Source organism: Solanum dulcamara, chromosome 5, assembly GCF_947179165.1.
Source record: "Solanum dulcamara chromosome 5, daSolDulc1.2, whole genome shotgun sequence".
Classification (NCBI taxonomy): domain Eukaryota; kingdom Viridiplantae; phylum Streptophyta; class Magnoliopsida; order Solanales; family Solanaceae; genus Solanum; species Solanum dulcamara.
In genome coordinates, this window is record NC_077241.1 from 62941052 (window position 1) to 62956705 (window position 15654).

Consider the following 15654-nt stretch of genomic DNA (forward strand, 5'->3'; position numbering starts at 1 on the left):
TTATTGACTCCTTACTTGGCTAGTAAATTTGAGATCCTTCCTGAGTGTCTTCTTGAGCCTTTCAGTGTGTCTACTCCTGTTGGTGATTCTATCTTAGCTGAGAGGGTCTATAGAAATTGTACTGTGTCAATCTATCATAGGGATACCATGGCTGACTTAGTTGAGTTGGACATAGTTGATTTTGATGTGATTCTTGGTATGGACTGGCTTTATTCTTATTATGCTTCGGTTGATTGTAGGACCCGAATTGTCAAGTTTCAATTTCCAAACAAGCCTATCTTAGAGTGGAAGGGTAATTCTGTAGTGCCTAGGGGTAAATTTATTTCCTACCTTAAGGCCAGAAAATTAATCTCTAAGGGATGTATATATCATATAGTTCGAGTCAAAAATATTAATGATCAGACTCCATCTCTTGAGTCAGTTCCCATTGTGAATGAGTTTCCTGAAGTCTTTCCTGAGGATCTACCCGGAATTCCTCCTGATAGAGAGATAAACTTTGGTATTGATATCCTTCCTGATACACAACCTATCTCCATTCCTCCTTATAGGATGGCTCCTGCTGAGTTGAAAGAGTTGAAAGAACAACTGAAAGACCTCCTAGATAAGGGGTTTATTAGGCCAAGTGTCTCACCCTGGGGCGCTCCTGTCCTATTCGTGCAAAAGAAAGATGGGTCCCTTAGAATGTGCATTGATTACCGACAACTAAACAAGGTCACTATTAAAAACAAGTACCCTCTCCCCAGAATAGATGATTTATTTGACCAACTTCAGGGTGCCACATGTTTCTCTAAGATAGACCTCAGATCAGGCTATCACCAGTTGAAAGTGAGAGAATGTGACATCCCGAAGACGGCTTTTCGAACCCGCTATGGTCATTTTGAGTTTCTTGTTATGTCCTATGGATTGACAAATGCTCCAGCAGCTTTTATGGACCTCATGAACCGAGTATTCAAGCCATACCTAGATACGTTTGTAATTGTCTTCATCGATGATATTTTGGTCTACTCTAGAAGTAAGAGTGCGCATGCTAATCACCTTAGGATTGTCCTTCAAACTCTTAAGGAGAAGGAGTTGTATGCTAAGTTTTCAAAGTGTGAGTTTTGGCTTGAGTCTGTAGCATTCCTAGGTCATATTATATCTGGGGATGGAATCCAAGTTGATACTCAAAAGATTGAGGCAGTTAAGAACTGGCCCCGACCCACCTCTCCAACCGACATAAGGAGTATCTTAGGTTTGGCTAGTTACTACAGGAGGTTTGTTGAGGGATTTTCATCCATATCCTCACCATTGACTAAGCTGACTCAGAAGAAGGCTAAGTTTCAATGGTCTGATGCTTGTGAGAAAAGTTTTCAAGAGTTGAAAGCTAGATTGACTACTGCTCCAGTACTATCCCTACCCGAAGGAATGGATGGTTTTGTAATCTATTGTGATGCTTCAAGAGTTGGGTTGGGATGTGTATTGATGCAAAAAGGTAAGGTCATTGCCTATGCCTCCAGGCAGCTTAAGACTCATGAGAGGAACTACCCCACTCATGACCTTGAGTTGGCAGCTGTGGTATTTGCTCTTAAGATTTGGCGTCACTATCTTTATGGTGTACATGTGGATGTGTTCACAGACCATAAGAGCTTGCAGTATGTATTCAGCCAGAAGGAGCTGAATTTGAGGCAAAGGAGATAGCTAGAGTTGCTCAAGGATTATGACATGAGCATTCTCTACCACCCAGGTAAAGCAAATGTAGTTGCTGATGCTCTTAGCAGGTTATCTATGGGAAGTACAACTCATGTGGAAGAGGAAAAGAAGGAGTTGGCAAAGGAAGTGCATAGACTTGCGCGTTTGGGAGTTCAACTTATTGACTCTAGTGAGGGTGGTACAATAGTACGAAATGGAGCCGAATCATCTCTAGTTGCAGAGGTGAAAGAAAAGCAAGATCAGGACCCTATTCTTCTTCAACTGAAGGATGAGGTTCACAAGCAGAAGGTAATGGCTTTTACCAAAGGGGGAGATGGAGTGTTGAGATATCAAGAAAGATTATGTGTTCCAAGTGTTGATGGTATTAGGGAGAGAATCATGAAAGAAGCCCATAATTCTAAGTATTCCATCCATCCAGGTTCAACAAAGATGTATCATGACTTGAGAGAAGTATACTGGTGGAGTGGAATGAAGAGAGATATAGCAGACTTTGTGTCCAAGTGCCCAAATTGCCAACAAGTTAAAGTTGAGCACCAAAGGCCTTGTGGAGTGGCTCAGAATATAGAGATACCGGAATGGAAGTGGGAAATGATCAATATGGACTTCATTACCGGTTTACCACGAACCCGCAAACAACATGACTCTATTTGGGTGATTGTGGATAGGATGACCAAATCGGCCCATTTCTTGCCGGTTAAGACTACGAACACTGCAGAGGATTATGCCAAACTGTATCTTAGAAAGATTGTTAGACTGCATGGAGTTCCTTTGTCTATCATCTCTGATAGGGGAGCTCAATTTACTGCTCAGTTTTGGAAGTCATTTCACAAGGGCTTGGGTCCAAGAGTGAACCTTAGTACTGCTTTTCATCCGCAAACAGATGGCCAGGCAGAGCGTACGATACAGACTTTGGAGGATATGTTAAGAGCCTGTGTCATTGACTTCAAAGGTAATTGGGATGATCATTTACCTCTTATTGAGTTTGCATACAATAATAGTTTCCATTCGAGTATTCAAATGGCTCCTTATGAAGCTCTGTATGGGAGGAGATGTAGATCACCAATTGGTTGGTTTGAAGTTGGTGAAGCTGAGTTGATTGGACCAGACTTGGTTCACCAAGCTATGGAGAAGGTGAAAACCATACAAGAGAGGTTGAGGACTGCTCAAAGTCGCCAAAAATCCTACACTGATGTTAGAAGAAGAGATTTAGAGTTCGAAGTGTACGATTGGGTATACTTGAAAGTTTCACCCATGAAGGGTGTGATAAGATTTGGAAAGAAAGGGAAGCTTAGTCCCCGCTACATTGGTCCTTATCAGATTATGAGGAGGGTAGGTAATGTAGCCTATGAATTGGAGTTGCCTCCAGAATTAGCTGCTATTCATCCCGTGTTTCACATCTCTATGCTTAAGAAGTGTTTGGGAGATCCTTCACTTGTTGTCCCAGCTGAGAGCATTGGGGTGAAAGAGAGTTTGAGTTATGAAGAGATTCCAGTTCAAATTCTTGATCGTCAGGTTCGCAAATTAAGAACTAAGGAAGTGGCATCTGTCAAAGTCCTATGGCGAAATCAATTTGTTGAAGAGGCTACATGGGAAGCTGAAGAAGATATGAAGGCTAACTATCCTCATCTATTTATGTCTTCTGATGACGATATTCAAGGTAATATTCCTTACTTCTACCTTTGAGTCGATGTTTATTCTTGAGTTTGAGTCATTAACCATTTGAGTATCGGAGTTAATGTATTGATGATATTCATTCTTTATGTCTCCTATTTTCATCTTCATTCAAAGACGAATGATCCCAAGGGGGAGATATTGTAACAACCCCTAAAATATTGTATGTCGGTATTTCAATTCTCGACGAAAATAATACAGCCTCTGTATTTTGGGCATAACTTTTCATAGATTGGTCCAAATTATGTGATTCAAATTTCTGGGTAACCACAACATCCTTACCTACAACTGTCATGAAGAACATATCTTAATATTCGGAGTATAAGTAGGTCAAATAAATTAATCTTTGCAAGATATAGTACTGTGATGGAATTGAGTGTTTATAGAAGAAAATTCATATCTCACTGTAGGTTGCTCCACATTGGTTGATTCTTGAACGATATGAAACTATACTTCCATATCTACAATTCTTATGAAGACACCAAATCCTAATAAGGAATTTATCTTATTCAAGCGCAGCTTCGAAAAAGAGTATTCTGTTAAAAAGAACTCATCTTACCTACCATGTAAAACATCTAGATACATTTGACATCATTCATGACATAAATTATCCTCCATTTAACATCATCCATGACATCAATATATTCCATTAAATTTTCAGATTTTTCTTTATAATTATTTTATTTATTGTTAGGTCCCTCTTTCCCACCTATAAATACCCACCTTATTTCCTCATTTTATTCATCAAGCTTTCTTAAGCATTTCTTCTCTATATATATACTTCTTCTCAAATATAGTTTTAGTTTTAGTAGTATAAAAATACTACTCCGGTTATTCTTATACTCCGGGTAGTACACAAAATGCTCCGGCGAGAAGAAAAGGCTAGGGATCCAAGAGTATTCCAATTCGGAGTAAACCTTCGGATTTAAGGTATGTAAGGCTTTCATAGCATTGGATTGAGTTCGTCCATGCGCTCAATATTTAAATTTATTATAATTGAGTTATAGTTGAGTTTTATTCAAATCTTGAATTCTAGATGAATTAATTCTTCTTCTATTGAGTTTGATATATTTATGCATTAATATTATTATTATTGTTATCTCTCATATTATTGGAATTATTGTTCATGGCTACTTTCCCATGAATTCTAATTGATTTGATGTTCATGAATATTTTTACATAAGTTTTGAGTAAAGATGTTGGCTTTTTATTATTTTTATTGATAAAAAGAGAGTTATATGAATTAATACTATATATGTATTCTATTGAGTTTTGAAAGAGTAAAAGAGTTGAATTTGAATGAATTTGAGAAAATGATATTTTGAGCAAGATGTTTTGATGAGATGTAAATGATGTTTTTGGAAGTATAATGATTGATGAACATGAAATGAGATGAGTTTGATGATTTAAATTAAAGTCCAATGAGACTAGATGATGAGTTTAATATGAGCACATATTTTGGGAGTAGTATTGAGCACCGAGTTGGGTAAGAGTTTAATTGACTCAAACCCCAGAACTACGTAGCCAGCGTAGGATGGAGGCTATGCCTCTTAAGTCCCAAAAAGAGGACTTTGATGAATGGATCCAAGATGGTGATGTCCTTTACCCTGGCAAGGTATTGGATGGATGTGGCAACGACATCGCTTCGTTGTATCATCGCTAGCTAATAAGTGATGGTTGTCGGTTAGAGAAACTCCCAACTGAGTAAGCATTGCTTATTACTATTATTTTTATTATTATATTTTAAACTTGCATTACATATTCATGTTGAGATGATGTTGAGTTCTGAGCTGAGTTTTATTGAGAGGAGTATCTTGATATCTATCCTTACCTTCCTGCCATTTTACATACTCGTACATTCCACGTACTGACGTCATTCGACCTGCATCGTTTTATGATGCAGATACAGGTGTTAGAGATCCTCAACAGGCGCATCGTTGAAGATCATTTCTTTTCAGCTATTTGGTGAGTCATTCTTGTATTCGAAGGAACTCCTTATCCTTTTATTATTGTTGAGTGTGATGTTTCTTTTGAGGTAGCCATGGACATGTCATTGGCACCATCTAAGAGTATTAGAGGCTTCATAGACAGAGTCTGATGATGTAATCGGAGTAGTTCTCCTTAGAAACTACTTCTTCTAATAATTATCTATTTTTCATTTGATTATGACAAGCCCACATTAGTATTCTTAAGTCTTCCGCTCATGAATAAATAAGAAATGAGACCAAGTGGTTCTCTCAGAAGTCAGAAATGGTTTCTGAGTGCCGGCCACGCCTAGGGTACCCTCTCGGGGCGTGACAAACTTTGGTATCAGAGCCCAGAGTTCAAGAGTCCTAGGGTGTCTATAAAGCATAACATAACATAACTGAGATAACAACTGAAATAGGGACGCAGAAAATAAGTATGACAGTTAATAATTCACTATACCTGCATCTTATGAAAAGAGGGCATGTATATCATCCTCATGTATCACTCCCAGCCCGCTGTAGAACTTGGTATTACCATATCATCATATACGGAATCATACCCTCGTATATGACATCATTTTATACATTACAAGTGCATCACTATGTCTTTATATGTATGTCTACCTATCATATCCGGCCCTTTAGTGAGGGTCTCGGTGAAAGAGTAATGTACATGTCATACCTCACCCGACCCACTAAGGGACTTGATGCCATTATCATATAGTAAAATATACCGAGGAACGTTCGGTCCAATCCATACTTTAAAATAGTGTCGAGGAACGTATGGCCCGATCCATATTTCAAAACAATGCCGAGAAACGTACGACCTGATCCATATTTTAAAACAATGTTGAGGAACGTACGACCCGATCCATATTTTCCATCATATCATCATATACATGCCCGGACTAGGATAAGGTGACGAGCATCATCACATACGGCATCATCGTATGCTTCACTTCATCGTATACGACATTTCATCATTATATACTTCTACATATATATATAACTGGCCTGGGACTCGGTGAGCGAAGAGTAAAGCTAGGCACAACCGCATTCCCGGCCCCCTTATGAGACTCTGAGGAAGATGGGTTACAGTATGCCCGAGTAGAGTAGTGAGAAACCATATGCAATTTACATCATCATCAAAGACTCGATGAAATAGTCAAGTGAACTGTCACCTGAAGACCAGAGTAGTAATCGTCTTAAGTACCTTCTAAACACCGTTTGGGATCATATTAGCTGGAGTTTCAGGGATCATTGATGTGTATCGAGACAAGGTTCAAAAGCTTATGGAAGTAGAGATGTTTGTTGTCGCAAAGACATTAGGAATAGGAGCTAATGCATTCAATTATTATTCATCAGATAGGAGACTCGAGGGTAGTAGTTCAACTACTTAAAGCATTCTAATATCAAGTAATGAATAAAAATCACAAGTTATACCCGTATCTTATGACTGGAACTACCTCCACCCCATATCATATGCCATTACATTTATACTTAAGACACTTCAAAAGGAAGAAGAAACAGGCCTTACATATACTACTATTCATGATCTAGCAGCCTTAAAAGGCAATAACTTAATTATTACAGGAGTCTTAACATCACAAAGTGAGTAAATTTCATGAGTGGAATTATCCCCACATTTCATATACAAACCATTCATAATTTATACCTAAGACATGCCAAAAGAAAAGAAGAGTAGCTCTACATACCTGTTATGGGTTAATTGCATCCAGACTCGCTTCAATATTCCTTTGACCTATTTAACACGAAAGAAATATGAAGATCAACAACCCTTGACTTTTCAACAGCTTAAGGTGCACCCTAGTATTCATAGAACTCATTTTCTTGCTCGTCTTCTCGACTAGTCTTTTAGTTAGTTAAGGAGTTAATGGAAATTGGGTAGCACCTCCCCTATACCATGCCCTATCCGAATTTCCAATTACACCTCTATTCACTACAGCAAGCCAACAACAACACCCTGAAGCATATATACAAGCAATTCATATCAACATTACATAATGCAAACTTCCAACGACTCGTCCAAAATTACGATATCTAAAATAGGGATTCTAGTCTCTATGTTGCAACACCTTTAATCATACGTAGGGGAGGGTCGTGTGGCTGCAACCAGCAGCTACCACACATCTTTTAGTATACTTTTAAGCCCTGCAACACATCACCACACCACCTACAGCTGAAGCACCACAAGCACAATACCCAACTCGACTTCAATTTCACCATAACGACTTCAATTTAGTTTGTTTCTAACGTCGAGCATTTCTATGACATTATTACACTTCCAGCAGCATAAAAGGTGTATAATACACCCTATAACAACATCATAAACTTCAAATTGGAAGGAAAGACCTTACCTTACCCGAAATTGGCCAAAGCTTGCCAAAATTCACCTCGGAAGTTCTCTAGTTGCGGCTGAAATGTCGTGGCTGTTTGCAATCCGTTTGGTCCTGATACAAACCATAAATTTAAATAATTAATACCCTCATAACATGTCCAAACCCTTAACAAAACTTTCTCTCTTCCTTAAAGTTGTTTGATAGTGTCGTAGATTATCCGGCTCACATGATAATTTCTAAGAAGAGACAATCCGAGTTCAAGAGTGTGGAGTGTAACACAATCCACTCAAATTTGGATATAAAAAGTTGTTGGAGGGAGCCACAAAGGCCGAATATATGGAATGGGCTCTAGAAATGACATGTGGCAACTCCAGTCAGGTTTAGAAGGTATTGGATCATCACACCAAGCAAAAGGCATTGACGGAGTTCACATAGTTGTCATGCCTCAGAAAATTCTAGAACTTACACGCGCATTGACAGCAGCTAAGGTAAGAAGGGTTGACGAACAAAGAAGTATGAATGAACAAGTTGAGTAAATCAACGAACAAGTGCTCAACCTCATCCATCAGTCTCCGCCCCATTATTCAAGAGGGTCCTGTAACATCCCCTAAAAATGTTGTATACGATATTTCAATTCTCGCCTAAAACTGATACAACCTCTGTATTTTGGGCATAACTTTTTATAGGATTATCCAAATTGTGTGATTCAAAATTTTGAGTAACCAAATGATCATTACCTACAACTTTTATTGAGACCATATTTTAAGTTTCGGAGGTTAAGTAGATCAAATAAATTAATTGTTGTAAGACAGGATGTTGTGATGGAATAGAGTATTTATAGAAGCAAAATCATATCTCACTGTAGGATTATCCAAATTGGTTGATTCTTAAACGATATGAAACTAGACTTCCATATATACAATTATTATGGACATCAAATCTTAATAATGAATTTATCTTATTCAAACACAGCTCCAAAAAAGAGTATTCTATTAAAAAAATTCATCTCACCTACCATGGAAAGATCTAGATACATTTGACATCACTCATGACATCAATTGTCCTCCATTTAACATCACCCATGACATGAATATATTCCATTAAATTTTCAAATTTTTCTTTATAATTATTTTATTTATTGTTAGGTCCCTCTTTCCCACCTATAAACACCCACCTTATTTCCTCATTTTATTCATCAAGCTTTCTCAAGCAACTCTTGTCTTTATACACTTCTTTACTCATTCTCAAATATAGTTTTAGTTCTTAATACTGAAGAAATATGTAACAACCCCTAAAATATTGTATGTCGGTATTTCAATTCTCGACGAAAATAATACAGCCTCTGTATTTTGGGCATAACTTTTCATAGATTGGTCCAAATTATGTGATTCAAATTTCTGGGTAACCACAACATCCTTACCTACAACTGTCATGAAGAACATATCTTAATATTCGGAGTATAAGTAGGTCAAATAAATTAATCTTTGCAAGATATAGTACTGTGACGGAATTGAGTGTTTATAGAAGAAAATTCATATCTCACTGTAGGTTGCTCCACATTGGTTGATTCTTGAACGATATGAAACTATACTTCCATATCTACAATTCTTATGAAGACACAAAATCCTAATAAGGAATTTATCTTATTCAAACGCAGCTTCGAAAAAGAGTATTCTGTTAAAAAGAACTCATCTTACCTACCATGTAAAACATCTAGATACATTTGACATCATTCATGACATAAATTATCCTCCATTTAACATCATCCATGACATCAATATATTCCATTAAATTTTCAGATTTTTCTTTATAATTATTTTATTTATTGTTAGGTCCCTCTTTCCCACCTATAAATACCCACCTTATTTCCTCATTTTATTCATCAAGCTTTCTTAAGCATTTCTTCTCTATATATATACTTCTTCTCAAATATAGTTTTAGTTTTAGTAGTATAAAAATACTACTCCGATTATTCTTATACTCCGGGTAGTACACAAAATGCTCCGGCGAGAAGAAAAGGCTAGGGGTCCAAGAGTGTTCCAATTCGGAGTAAACCTTCGGATTTAAGGTATGTAAGGCTTTCGTAGCATTGGATTGAGTTCGTTCATGCGCCCAATATTTAAATTCATTATAATTGAGTTATAGTTGAGTTTTATTCAAATCTTGAATTCTAGATGAATTAATTCTTCTTCTATTGAGTTTGATATATTTATGCATTAATATTATTATTATTGTTATCTCTCATATTATTGGAATTATTGTTCATGGCTACTTTCCCATGAATCCTAATTGATTTGATGTTCATGAATATTTTTACACATGTTTTGAGTAAAGATGTTGGCTTTTTATTATTTTTATTGATAAAAAGAAAGTTATATGAATTAATACTATATATATATTTTATTGAGTTTTGAAAGAGTAAAAGAGTTGAATTTGAATGAATTTGAGCAAATGATATTTTGAGCAAGATGTTTTGATGAGATGTAAATGATGTTTTTGGAAGTATAATGATTGATGAACATGAAATGAGATGAGTTTGATGATTTAAATTAAAGTCCAATGAGACTAGATGATGAGTTTAATATGAGCACATATTTTGGGAGTAGTATTGAGCACCGAGTTGGGTAAGGGTTTAATTGATTCAAACCCCAGAACTACGTAGCCAGCGTAGGATGGAGGCTATGCCTCTTAAGTCCCAAAAAGAGGACTTTGATGAGTGGATCCAAGATGGTGATGTCCTTTACCCTGGCAAGGTATTGGATGGATGTGGCAACGACATCGCTTCGTTGTATCATCGCTAGCTCATAAGTGATGGTTGTCGGTTAGAGAAACTCCCAACTGAGTAAGCATTGCTTATTACTATTATTTTTATTATTATATTTTAAACTTGCATTACATATTCATGTTGAGATGATGTTGAGTTCTGAGCTGAGTTTTATTGAGAGGAGTATCTTGATATCTATCCTTACCTTCCTGCCATTTTACATACTCGTACATTCCACGTACTGACGTCATTCGACCTGCATCGTTTTATGATGCAGATACAGGTGTTAGAGATCCTCAACAGGCGCATCGTTGAAGATCATTTCTTTTCAGCTATTTGGTGAGTCCTTCTTGTATTCGAAGAAACTCCTTATCCTTTTATTATTGTTGAGTGTGATGTTTCTTTTGAGGTAGCCATGGACATGTCATTGGCACCTTCTAAGAGTATTAGAGGCTTCATAGACATAGTCTGATGATGTAATCGGAGTAGTTCTCCTTAGAAACTACTTCTTCTAATAATTATCTATTTTTTATTTGATTATGACAAGCCCACATTAGTATTCTTAAGTCTTCCGCTCATGAATAAATAAGAAATGAGACCAAGTGGTTCTCTCGGAAGCGAGAAATGGTTTTTGAGTGCCGGCCACGCCTAGGGTACCCTCTCGGGGCATGACAGAAGTGATTTGAACCCACCTAATTTTACTATGTTTTTAATAAAGTTTGACTTGAAAGCTTTGACTCCAAATGAATATTTATGAAAGCAATATCTATGATCAAAAGGGAGTCTTATGAAATAAAATAATGATGAAATGATATGAATGATGGATTCTTTATGCAATAAGGACAATCATTAACACTTTAGTCGTTTTGAGTGTTAATTTATGTTTTTATGAAGTATTTTGTGTATTTGTTGGTTTGTTAGTTACATTGGATTGGGCTGTATTGATTGTTATTGAATTGCATTTAAATTGCAGGTGGGCAGCAGAAACTGCATGTTTCTGTTATCAATAACATTGCAAAAAAAAATGACGAACAGGCTCCTTTAGTCCGTCGCTTTCAGGATTTTTTTAAAAAAAAATTCTCAGAAAAGTGATGGACAAGGACCCTATGTTCGTCTCTTTCCTGAAAATTTTCAAGCACACCAAGAACAAAAGCGACGGACAAGAACCCTTTGTTCGTCGCATTTTTTTAAAAAATAATTAAAAAATAAAAAATTGTCGACGTAGTCCATCGTTTTTTAGATAATTTGTTTTTAAAAAAATAATAAAAAAAAAAAGAGACGCAGTCCGTCGAATTTGACCAAAAAAGTGACCTTGCCCGTCGCTTTTGGCCGTCATTTTTCATCAGTTTTTTAGTAGTTCTATTTTAAATTAGTGTGTTATATTTTTTGCATAAAAAATATTAATAAAAAATATATTATGTATATATAATTATAAAAAAAATATGTATATAATTTATCGTCCGATTAAGTCATTTCTTTGATTTTTTTAAAATAAATAAAAATACCAAAGCAGATATTATAGATCTTTAAAAATGTAAAACCAAATAATATTAAACCAAATAAAATATTAATTTATTTGATCGATTTAATTTTATTTTTTAATTTGAATCGATTTTTAATCAAATATGAACACCTCTAATAGCAGTTATATGGAAAGGAAATTGTCTTTTATTCTTTTAAAATGAGGAAAGATGGACCACTTTCACTGGTACCAAAGAGTCAAAGTGGGCTCATCCTTGCATACAGCCTACATATATCACAATGATCGATAAATGATAATACTGTTATAAATTAACTAACTTGACAATTTTATAAATGAAGAAGAACAAGAGAATATGTATATAGAAAGTATTAATATAGAGAGAGTAGTAGTAATTCTCTTCTTTTATGTATTTTTTTGTGTTTTTACATTGAAGTTTAAGGCTATATTTATAGCCATATTTACAAGTGGAGGAAAATATTAGTAGACAATTTACCCACTTAAAAAATAAATGGACTATCCACCATTTTAAGTGGACAACCATTTTACTTGGTTGATAATACTCTCCCTTGGATGTCCACGAGAAATGTGTCTCGTTAAAACTTTACAAAAAATAAAATAATATACATTGTTATTTTGAACATCCAAAGATATTGTGCCTCGTTAAAACCTTATTAGGAAAAACCCAGTGGGAAAAAGCCTAATGAAGGAAAAAGAGTACACATATCTGATAATACGCCTTGAGTGCTGCCTCATTAAAAACCTTATCAGGAAAACCCAGTGGGACAAAACCTTGACTAAGGGAAAAAAAAAGTACAGCGCGTATTTTGCTTCCCCTGATGAAAATATCACTTAATATCTCGAAGACGACGCATTCCAATTTTGTATCTCATTTTCTCAAAGGTTGAAGTTGGCAATGCTTTGGTGAACATATCTGCCAAATTGTCACTTGAACGAATTTGTTAGACATCTATTTCACCCTTCTTTTGAAGATCATAAGTGAAAAAGAATTTTGGTGAAATATGTTTTGTTCTGTCTCCTTTGATGTATCCTCCCTTCAGTTGAGCTATACATGCAGCATTGTCTTCATACAATATTGTTGGAGCATCTTTTGTCAAACAAAGACCACATGTTTCTTGAATGTGTCGAGTTATTGATCTTAACCAAACACATTCTCGACTTGCTTCATGAATGGCTATTATCTCTGCATGATTTGAGGAAGTGGCAACCATTGTTTGCTTTGTTGAACGCCATGATATAGCTGTACCACCACATGTAAATAAATAGACTGTTTGCGATCGACCTTTATGGGGATCAGATAAATATCCCGCATCTGCATAACTGATCAATTGTGACGTGGAATCATTTGAATAAAACAATCCCATATCAATGGTACCTCGAAGGTATCTGAATATATGCTTAATTCCATTCCAGTGTCTGCGTGTTGGTGAAGAACTAAATCTTGCTAACAAGTTTACTGAGAAAGCTATATCTGGTCTAGAATTGTTGGAAAGATACATTAATGCACCAATTGCACTAAGGTATGGTATTTCAGCACCAATAAATTCTTCATCATTTTCATAAGGCCGAAACGGATCTGTATTAATATCAAGAGATCTCACAACCATTGGAGTACTCAATGGGTGTGCTTTATCCATATAAAATCTCTTTAAAATATTTTCAGTATATGTTGATTGATGGACAAATATCCCATTTGTAAAATGTTCAATTTGTAGACCAAGACAAAATTTTGTCTTTCCAAGGTCTTTCATTTCAAACTCTTTTTTCAGACATTTTATTGCCTTTGAAAGTTCTTCTGGAGTTCCAATAATATTCAAATCATCAACATATACTGTTATTATGACAAATTCAGATCCAGACCTTCTCATAAAGACACAAGAGCAAATTGGATCATTTTTATATCCTTCTTTTAGCAAATATTCGCTAAGACGATTGTACCGCATTCGCCCTGATTGTTTCAACCCGTACAAGGATTTTTGAAGTTTTATTGAGCAATTTTCTCGAGAATCCTTGTATGCTTCAGGCACTTTGAACCCTTCGGGGATTTTCATAAAAATGTAGTGGTTCAATGAGCCATATAAATAGGCAGTGACCACGTCCATTAAGTGCATTTCAAGCTTTTCATGAACTGCCAAATTCATTAGATACCTGAAAGTAATTGCATCCACCACAAGGGAATATGTTTCCATATAGTCAATGTCAGGTCTTTGCGAAAAACCTTGGGCTACAAGTCGTGCTTTATATCTTACGACTTCACCCTTTTCATTTCGTTTACGCACAAAAACCCATTTGTGCCCTACTGGCTTGACACCTTCAGGTGTTCGAACTATTGATCCGAAAACTTCACGTTTTTCAAGTGAAGTTAACTCTGCTTGAATTGCATCCTTTCATCTTGGCCAATCATTTCTCTATCTGCATTCATCGACAGATTTTGGTTCAAGATCCTTATCTTGTTGCATTATTTCAATGGCAACATTATAAGCAAAAATATTATCGACCACAATATCATTTCGGTTCCACCGTTTTCCTGTCGAGACATAACTTATTGAGATTTCTTCATTCTCATTATTTTCAGGTACTTGGACCTCCTTGGTAGTATCACCATTTGTTGTGTCTCTGGGCTCTTTTTGAGCACTCGCCTCCAAATTATGATCATCTTGATCATTTATTCCTTTTCTTTTTCGAGGATTTTTATCTTTGGAACCAAATGGTCTTCCACGTTTTAAGCGTGGCCTAGACTCATTTGCCTGAACAAGTTGTCCTACCGGGACATCAACTCGAACTTGAGAATTAGCAGCTGGGATATGCGATTTAGTAACCCGTGGAAGGTTAGTAAATGCATCCGGCAGTTGATTTGCAATATTCTGCAAATAAATCATCTTTTGAACTTCTTGCTCACATTGATTTGTTCGAGGATCTAAATGAGATAGTGACAATGAATTCCAATCTATCTCATTTTTCAACTGCTTATGTTCTCCCCCTAATGTTGGGTATACTGATTCATCAAAATGACAATCAGCGAATCTTGCCGTAAATAAATCTCCAGTCATAGGTTCCAGATATTTTATAATAGAAGGAGATTCATACCCAACATATATTCCCAAGCTTCTTTGGGGACCCATCTTTGTGCGGTGCGGTGGAGCAATTGGGACATATACCGCACACCCAAATATTCTAAGATGTGATATATTTGGCTCCCTTCCAAACGCCAACTGTAATGGGGAAAATTCATGATAATTTGTTGGTCTTATACGCACAAGTGCTGCTGCATGCAAAATAGCATGCCCCCATACTAAAATAGGAAGTTTTGTCCTCATTAGCAATGGTCTAGCTATCAATTGGAGGCGTTTAATCAATGATTCTGGTAGACTATTTTGAGTGTGTACATGAGCGACCGGATGCTCAACTTTTATTCCAATTGACATACAATAATCATTAAATGATTGAGATATAAATTCACCAGCATTATCAAGACGAATTGTCGTTATTGCATAATCTGGAAATTGTGCTCTTAACCTTATAATTTGAGCTAACAATCTCGCAAAATCATGTTGCGAGTTGATAATAAGCACACATGTGACCATCTTGTAGATGCATCTATCAAGACCATATAATATTTAAATGGTCCACATGAAGGGTGAATTGACCCACATATATCACCATGTATACGTTCCAGAAACGCAGGGGATTCAATCCCAACCT